Genomic DNA, 10,504 nt, shown 5'->3' with positions numbered 1-10,504 from the left:
TTGTTAGCGGTGTCGCGATGTGCGCGAAGTTGTAAATGTATTTCCTGTAAAAATTTAGGAGCCCAAGTACTTTGCGTACTTCTTTTTTTGTCTTAGGTGGTTGCAATTGTGCGATTTTTGTTTGTTTTTCTGTCTCGGGTGTCTGTGTCCCATGACCAACGGTATGATTAATCCTGCATTTGAAGCTTCGATATTAGTAAACATAGGTTGCGACACTGTGTCTCTATCAAAATACTTTTTTAGCATATTTGCATGGAATGTCTTTGTTGTGTTGTTAATTTTAATCTCGTAATTAACATTAGATTTTACTGCTGTTATTTTGAATGGGCCTTTCCATGTAGCTAAAAGTTTACTCGAGTCATCGGGTAAGAGTATTAGTACGTTGTCACCAATCTCAAATTTTCTCGATTTGCTTTTGCGATCAGAGTATTCCTTGTATTTCTCTGCTTTTTTAGTGACGGATTCCTGTGCTAGCTTACATGTGTCCTCTATTCTATCTTTCAGGTTTCTTACATATTCGTAAGCAAACATAATTTCGTTATTGTCCTCCTCATTCCCTTTACAAATGTCGGCTACTATATTGATCGGGCCGCGAGGTGATCGTCCATACATCAACTCAAATGGGGAGTAGCCTGTAGATTCTTGGGGTATTTCTCTATATGCAAATAGGATTGCTGGTAAGTATCTGTCCCAATCATCTGGTTTTTCTGCTGACACTTTTCTTAACATATTCTTTAGAGTGCCATTAAATCTTTCACAAAGACCATTTGCTTGGGGGTGGTAGGGAGTTGTGAATGAGTGTTGGATTCCCATGAGTTTCATGGTTTCATGCATCATATGTGATGTAAATTGGGGTCCATTGTCCGACAGTATCTCATTTGGTATGCCTATTCTAGTAAAAATTGTCATCAATGCTTCAGCTATGTGATCCGATGTAGTTGATTTCAATGCTATCGCTTCTGGCCACCTGGTTGCGTAATCGACTAGTGTTAGTATGTGTGTATGGTTTCTATCTGATTTTGTTAAAGGGCCTATAATGTCAATTGCAACTTTTTGAAAAACTTTTTCAATAACTGGGGTTGTCTCTAATGGCAATCTCGGTATTCTGCCTTTTGCGACTCTTCTTTGGCATGTGTCACACGATTTCACATATTCTCGGACGTCTTTAGTAATTCCAGGCCATGTGAAATTCTCGGATATTCTCTTCAATGTGGAAGAGCTCCCAAGATGTCCAGAAGTTATTGAATCGTGCGCTATTCCAAGGATTTTGTTTCTGTAAATACTCGGCGTGACCAGTTGTTTAGCTATTTTGTTTCTTTTCCTATGTAACCTGAACAGAATATCTTTTTCAATGATGTATTCAACTTTTGATTTCGTCCCTTTGTTTGCGATATTGAAATATGATGTTAAAGTCGGGTCCTTTTTCTGTTCTTCAATGAATGTGTTCCTGTCAAATTGTTGTGGTTCTAGAGAAATAGTCATTGGCTTCTCTGTTGTCTTAGTCATCTTTCTTGTTTCTGCTAGACAAGCTGTTTCTTGGGTTAATGACCATTCTTTTACATCTGTTGGGTTGTCTTTAAGACCTTTTATATTGCCAACAATAACATCAGCGACGGGGTTGGGAAGTATACAGCATTCCACTATTCCTGTATAGTATGGGGTTTCTATGTACACGTTAGCTGTTTCAAAGGTTTCGACTGTGCCACTGAATGTGATGCATTGTACCGTTTTTCCAGTTTTGTCTTCGTCATTGATCAAAGATGCTTTTATTCCTACTGTACTGCATCCTGTGTCTCTCAATATTTTGCAATCAGTTCCATTAGCTTTGCCTTCACAAAAAAATAGCGATCCTGATTTGTGAGTTTGTGTTAAAAGTGACATACCTTTCACGCAATACACATTTATATTTTCTCCTGACATTACTCGTGTCTGATTGTTTACACTTGTTTGGAGTGATGCATTTGCAGTTTCTTTTGGATATCCCACGATTTTGTAACATTTGTCTGCTGTGTGGCCTTTCATTCCACAATATTGACATTTAATTATAGGTTTGTTGGTTTTCTTATACTCAGTATTATTGTCAGTGCTATTTCTTGTTTTGTTTTGATAGGGTCGGCTATGGTCTCTATTGAACTGTTTGTTCCATGGTTTGTTACTATGATCATCTTGTTTCACTTGCGTGTTCCGAGTGATTGATCGGCTCGTTCTATTTGAGTACTGAACTTTAGGTGTACCTGGACTCTGAGCAGCAGCAGCGTAGTATGGTTCCTTCAATGTTCTGCTAAGGGGTGTCAATGGATGTGCGCTGTTAAAGTTTTCTGCGTAGATTTTTAATTTGTCCAAGTTTTCTGGCTTTCTCTCTTTAAAGAATGCGACTAAATCTGGGTTGCAAGCTTGATAGATTCGATTCTTCAGCGTGAGAAAGTAAAGGCCTGCAAAGTCGTCTTGTTTTACGTTTGCTAACTCAAGCCACCGATTTAGAAATTGAGTAATTCGGTTCACGAATGTATTAAAGTCTTCTCCACTTTCCGGTTTTGCAGTGTGAAACCTTTCCTGGTAACCATCTTCCGTTAATCTAAATCTTTTTAGTAGAGCGTCTTTAATTTTACCATAGTCATCTGCATCTTCAGTTGTTAAGGTATAGAAAACTTTTAGCGGTTCTCCAGATAAGCAGTTAATCAAAGCTGTGGCCCATTTGCTTTCTGGCCAACGATAACCTTTAGCCTGAACTTCGAATCGGTGTAAGAAGGATTCTAGACAGTCTGAGCGTTCATCGTATGTTGGCATGCGTGGAAGTTTCACGAAAAATTCATCACTATTATTATATTTTCTTTCATGACCGGTTTTTGTTTTTTCAATTTCCAGCATCATTTGGGTCCTTTTGGTTTCTTCTTCTGCTAAAGCTATTTGTCTTTTTAGTTCCCTTTCTTGGACTCTTTCTTCTCGTTCTTCTCTACGTATTCTTTCTTCATTTTCTTCTCTACGAATTCTTTCTTCATTTTCTTCTCTACGAATTCTTTCTTCTTTTTCTTCTTTTATTTTCTCTTCGCACCATGAAAATATTCTTTCCTGGGGTATTTCTAAGTCCTTTGCGAGACTTAAGTATCTTTTATATGCTTCCATGTTGCAATAAATTAGTTACGATATTTTATATATATTATATTGACAGGATACTGTTACTGACTGTTTTATTTATTTACACTTACTGGAATGAACTGTTCTATTTTTAGAAATCTCTCTCTCTCTCTTATTTCAACTTATTATGTATGTTGAATTTGATGCCTTTTATCGTTATATCTTATAAAGCAATGTGTCAATACAATGCGGAGTTATTATGACTTGTGTCAATAACAATGTGTCAATCGCGTGTACTCTAAACTATGTTACTACGAAAAATTTATCACCAATGTTTGTGACTCGTCGCTAGTTTGTGTACAATTATTCGCAATGACGCTAATATACTAGAGTGTGATAACAATAGTAGGATGCCAAAATAATCCCAAGTTATCTATCACTAAATATAACAGGACGGCTAGTAGACTCCTTTTATTATTATTTAGTTTTTAAAGACTCACTTTTCAGAACATAATATATAAGTGGTTTTCGGTAACAGTAATATGCCAAAAATGCATTTAAAACAAATCACTATGCAAAACAAATCACGATGTCTATAGTTACTATGTGATGCCCAACTCATGTAAAAGAGAATAATGAAGGATACATTTACCAACTCAGTTCGTGGCTGGGACCTCTCTCTTGTTCAATGGTTGTTCAACAATTGTAATTAGGCATTGAAGAGTGTTTAACAGTGATGTCTGAAATACAAAACAATAAAATATCGTAAGATTTACAATAGTTACAAAATGTGTTCACAACACTGAGTGATTGGATGATAGGTGAATGAATCGTTATGGAATGTAAACATATTGAAAACAATTCATGAATGAGGCAAACAACAAAATGAAATGAGTGATGTAATAACAAAGTGGACAAGGAATGAATGAATGAATGAAAAACTGAGTGAATAGATGAATGAATGAATGGATAATGTATGAATGAAAGAATGAAGGGAGGAATAAATGTATGAATGATTGGATAAATGAGTGAATAAACGAATGAATGGATGAATGAATGAATGAATAAATAAATGAATGAACAATGAATGAATGAATAATTTATAAATGAATGAAGGAATGAATCAATAAAATGCTATTCAATTTGAATGAAAGAATGAATGGATAAATTGCTATTCCATTTAAATGAAGAAATGAAAAAGAAAAAAAAATTAATCCTGTAAATAGGGAGTTCAATTAAAATATGATCAAGTGGGGCAATTAAGAGTTTTACAATTTAAACTTTAAAGTTAGATGAAATAGATATATGTAACTAAATAAATTCAATTCTTTATATGTGTCCCCTCCAAAATGTCATGGTCTCAAGTGAGTAAAGAGCTACTCGACTATGCATAAAGATATATGTAGAATGAGGCCCCAGAATTTACTAGTTACTATAAATGAAAAATTGTTTGTTTGTTTTTAAGGGTTTTACGGCGCTTGCAACACATTTAGGTTATATCAGCGCCAGTAAAAAGGAAGAAAATGGGATAGTAAAAAGTTCTAGAATTACAATTACAGCACCCAAGAAAAAGTAAGACAAAGGGGAATTGAGAACAAATAGGGATCAGATGTAGATTCCAAGAGCACACCACCAATGTACTTAGTTTGAAATCACCTACAAGTCTCATCCAGACACAAGCACAAAATCCAACAAAGAGGAACACACTCAAATGCTCACATTATACATTCAAAATAAAAATAATAATACATAACAGAGAGATGATTTACAAGGAAAAAAATATCATCTCCCAAAACAATAACTGCATTTGACTGTTTCCCTCCCAGCTAGGATTCCGGCCAGTGCCAGGACAAAACCAAGTAATCTCATTCCGAGACAAAGACAGAAAGCATGTTGGATAACAGATATAAGGGGATAGAAGACACAGTATGTACCTCCCTGCCCGCTATGGGAGGTCAGGATCCCCACCCAGTAAATGAAAAACAATTAACGATTTGTTTACAATGAAATAAAAATAATGATGAAATTTAATTAAAAGAGGTAAACAGTGATCGTGGCAGTTACAAATAGAGATATGAATATTTTACGTAACTTATGATAATTTGTCAGGTTCGTAAGTTTACGTTTCCAGGCAGTTGATGGGCTTGGATGATCTATTCCTCTGATAACAGGATCGGACTCGTAAAATTCCACTTCCAGGCAATTGGTAAGAGGTTATTGTGTAGTCCTTTGACAGCGGGCTTGGGTTTGATCCTTGAAGATTATACAATCAAAGTTAAAAGCTCCGGCGTCTTAATGGTGTAGATATAATATCTACAAAGTCCCAAAAGATAAAAATCTTCCAGTATATATATAGGAATAGAGCGACTGGCCGTCCGGCATAGATTGTGGAGAGAAAGTGAGTGTCGAATGTTAGACCTATCAGCTTTTATAATAAGTGGCTACGTGACAGAATGTAGAACGAAAAGTATTCACTAATTAGAAATTAATTCGAGGGAAGGCTATAAAAGGAAAGACGATCTAATATTAGAAGGTAAAGTTTATCTAAGCCTACCGAAATATAACTGGAGTGAGATGAATTCAGTTCTTAATAAAATAAAATTTAATAAGATAATTGTGAACAACCTTTACTGTGACAGTCAGGATCCCCATTGATGATGATGATTATGATGATGATGGTAATAATAATAATAATAGTAATAATAATAATAATAATAATAATAATAATAATAATAATAATAATAATAATAATAATAATAATAATAAAAAAATAATAATAATAATAATAATAATAATAATAATAATAATAATAATAATAATAATAATAATAATAATAATAATAATAATAATAATAATAATAATTGTTTTTGTTTTTGAGGGTTTTACGGCGCTTGCAACACATTAAGGTCATATCAGCGCCAGTAAAAAGGAAGAAATGGGATAGTAAAAAGTAATAGAATTCAATTAAGGCACCCAAGAAAAGGTAAGACAAAGGGGAATTTGTTCAAATAGGAAACAGATGTAGATTCCAAGAGCACACCATCAAAGTACTTAGTTTGAGATCACCTAAAAGTCTCATCCAGACACAAGCACAGGTCCCCACTAAGAGGAATACACTCAAATGTTAACAAATCAAATAAAACATGTAAATAAAACATAATACAGTACATAACAGAGAGATGATTTACAAGGAAAAAAATATCATCTCCCAAGGCAATAACTATGCATTCGACTGTTTCCCTCTCAGCCAAGGACTCCGACCAAGGTCAGGACAAAACCAAGCAATCTCACTCCAGGACAAAGACAGAAGGCTATTGGAAAACAGATAAGAGGGGATAGAAGACACAGCAAGTACCTCCCTGCCCACTATGGGAAGTAGGAACCCCACCCAGTAATAATAATAATAAATAATAATAATAATAATAATAATAATAATAATAATAATAATAATAATAATGATAATAATAATAATAATAATAATAATAATAATAATAATAATAATAATAATAATAATAATAATGTTGATGATGATAATGATAATAATAATAATAATAATAATAATAATAATAATAATAATAATAATAATAATAATAATAATAATAATAATAATAATAATAATAATAATAATACGGTGAGTTCATTTTGGTATCGATGGAACATTCCAGATGTTTACTTTCTCGCCGTGTAAAAAAACGGATGTTTCAATTAAGATCTCTCGTATTCGTCTGAACTGAAGTGTTGGTAGACATAGTTCTTTTAGTCAATGGTAACAAAATAGATTTATATAGCGTTTCTCGTCTAAGCCTCGGGGCGCGTTTACAATAAGCAATGCTACTTTAAAATATACGATATCTACAAACATCCATACCAACAAAAAAAAACAAAAAAAAAAAATAAAAAAAAAAACAAAAAAAAACAATCTATCCCAAGTATTTTTGAGTTAGTGTGTCTTAAGCTCCGATATTCATAAAAGTGAGTGGAGCACGCACTTTCGTTAAGTGAAAATAATGTAATCGAAAGTATTGAGATATGCTATGCATAAAAAAGATCAAAGTTTGGATGACTGATAACAAATTAAAACTAAATGAAGATAATACAGAAATTATTAATTTTGGAAGAAAGAACGGTACACCACAAATGTTATCCCAATCTATTGACATTGCTGGTACAAATGTCAACATTTCATCAACCCATGTTTAGTTTGTAACCTTGGTGTTTTATTGGATAACAATTTATGTTTTGTTGGTTTTTAGAGGGTTTTACGGCGCTTGTAACACATAAAGGTCACATCACCGCCAGTAAAAAGGAGGAAAATGGTTTAGTAAAAAGTTCTAGAATTACAATTAAAGCACAAAAGAAAAAGTAAGACAAAAGGGAATTGTTTCAAATAGGAAACAGATGTAGATTCCAAAAACACACTATCAGTGTACTTAGTTTGAGATCACCTAAAAGTCTCATCCAGACACAAACACAGGTCCCCACTAAGAGGAATACACTCAAATGTTTACAAATCATATATAATATGTAAACCAAACATAATACAGTGCTTAACAGGGAGATGATTTACAAGGAAAACATATCATCTCCCAAAACTATAACTATACTTTCGACTGTTTCCCTCCCAGCCAAGGACTCTGGCCAAGACAAAACCAAGTAATCTCATTCCAAGACAAAGACAGAAAGCAATTGAAAAAAAGACACATGGGGATAGTCGACACAGCAAGGACCTCCCTGCCCACTATGGGAGGTCAGGAACCTCGCTCACCCAGAACAATTTATCTATGAATGACCATGTTTCCAATGTAATCAAATCTTTTGTTTTGTTTTTAAGGGTTTTACGGCGCTTGCAACACATTTAGGTTATATCAGCGCCAGTAAAAAGGAAGAAAATGGGATAGTAAAAAGTTCTAGAATTACAATTAAAGCACCTGAGAAAAAGTAAGACAAAGGGGAATGGGAACAAATAGGGATCAGATGTAGATTCCAAGAGCATACCACCAATGTACTCAGTTTGAGATCACCTATAAGTCTTATCCGGACACAAGCACAAAATCCAACAAAGAGGAATACACTCAAATGCTTACATTATACATTAAAAATAACAAATATAATAATACATAACAGAGAGATGATTTACAAGGAAAAAAATATCATCTTCCAAAACAATAACTATGCATTTGACTGTTTCCCTCTCAGCCAGGACTCCGACGAGGGCCAGGAAAAAAACCAAGTAATCTCATTCCAAGACAAAGACAGAAAGCTTGTTGGATAAAATATAAGGGGATAGAAGACACAGTATGTACCTCCCTGCCCTCTATGGGAGTAATCAAATCTTTCAACTTCCATTTGAGAAATATTGGGAAAGTAAGACACCTTATGGATAAAAATCTAACACGCTGATGTCTTCTTTGGTTTTTAGTAGAATTAATTGACTATTGTAACGCCCTTCTTGTCGGCTACCCTTGAATACACTACGTGTATAAACATTACAAAAAGTTCAAAATAAATCAGCCAGAATAACATCCCTCACTAAATCAAACAAACATATAACACCAATTCTAAAACCACCCTCTGGCTGTCAGTAAAGTTTTGAATTGACCAGTTTGAATATTCTTTGCCATTTAGTTAGCCAGTTCCATCCACCTCACTCTCTATTTCCTGGCAATAAAAAAAGCCTGTTAAACATTCCTTAATTCTCATTGTGCTACTTACAAAGATAAAGGGTTTACTCAAAATGCCGAAACGATGCAAATGTAGAACTTCTATCGCTACCCTGAAACTTTGTTTGGGGGAGTATCTTTTATTCCCATAAAGGCAACACGAAATGTGTTTGAGAAGGATTTCTCTGTGCAGTTCGTCAACCCATAGCTACCTTCAGTAGGTATGTGCCAAGTAGAAGAATTTATCAGCCCCTCACAATATTTTGAAAAACTGATGACTGAATTGCATCGCAACACCCGACGACAGCAAGCACTTTTTCAATAACCTGTGTTTAAACTGTGAGTGATGCACAGTGCTGATTGCTTTGACTGATAGACAAGTATTTAAGTTCGTGGTTATTGTTCAATAATACTATTTTTTAAATTGATAGTTTTAGTAAAATATACTATAACTAACAATTTATTCACTAGTTGATTGAATAACCCGGGACTCATACTATAATATAATAGTAAAAAAAGGCATCTTTGCCAATAGCTTATCAGGCATAGCAACAAGGTCATGTGAGCATTAGGCAGAGGCATCACCGAAATAAACTCTGGCTCAATGACCCTTATGGCTCTGTAGCCAGCAATAAATGTCATTAGATAATCTTACCTATTCGAAAGATAATGTCCATGATTATCATGATAAACTTAGCATGCCTCTTCCCAATACATTTTTTAAAAAGCATGCTTTCTAACTGTTTGGAATTCGCTTCCCTCAGCTGTCCAGTTATAAAACAGTGCTATGGTTTTAAATAAACATCCGAAGTCATTTCTTTTCACAAAGTATTTATGATAGTAAACTGTCTTAATGTTACAATATTTTTACCTGTTTATTATCCTGTATTTTTGCTGCCAACTGTGAACTTAAAACCCTTAAAAACAAACAAAAAAAACATACACATGTGTGTGCCTTTGTAAGACTTACAAAGACACACACATGTGTTTTTTTAGTTTTTTTTTAAGGGTTTTATGGCGCTTGCAACACATTAAGGTCATATAAGCGCCAGTAAAAAGGAAGAAAATCGGATAGTAAAAAGTTCTAGAATTACAATTAGAGCACCCAAGAAAAGGTAAGACAAAGGGGAATTGGTTCAAATAGGAAACAGATGTAGATTCCAAGAGCACACTATCAAAGTACTTAGTTTGAGATCACCTTGAAGTCTCATCCAGACACAAGCACAGGTCCCAACTAAGAGGGATATAGTCAAATGTTTACAAAATCATATATAATTATAATATTAAATAAACAGTACAGTGCATAACAGAGAGATGATTTACAAGGAAAAAAAAATCATCTCCCAAAACTCTAACTATACATTTGACTGTCTCCCTCCCAGCTAGGGTATCTGGCCAGGGCCAGGACAAAACCAAGTAATCTCATTCCAAGACAAAGGCAGAAAGCATGTTGGAAAACAGATATAGGGGGATAGAAGACATAGTAAGTACCTCCCTGCCCGCTATGGGAAGTCAGGATCCCCATTGATGATGATGATTATGATGATGATGGTAATAATAATAATAATAATAATAATAATAATAATAATAATAATAATAATAATAATAATAATCATAATAATAATAATAATAATAAAAATAAATAATAATAATAATAATAATAATAATAATAATAATAATAATAATAATAATAATAATAAAAATAACGAAGAAGAAGAAGTACCTCCCTGCCCACTATGGGAGTTCAGGAACCCCACCCAGACACACAC

Source organism: Berghia stephanieae, chromosome 2 (assembly GCF_034508935.2).
Source record: "Berghia stephanieae isolate SIO BIC M18660-M18661 chromosome 2, UCSD_Bste_1.3, whole genome shotgun sequence".
Classification (NCBI taxonomy): domain Eukaryota; kingdom Metazoa; phylum Mollusca; class Gastropoda; order Nudibranchia; family Aeolidiidae; genus Berghia; species Berghia stephanieae.
This window is presented reverse-complemented; position numbering follows the sequence as displayed.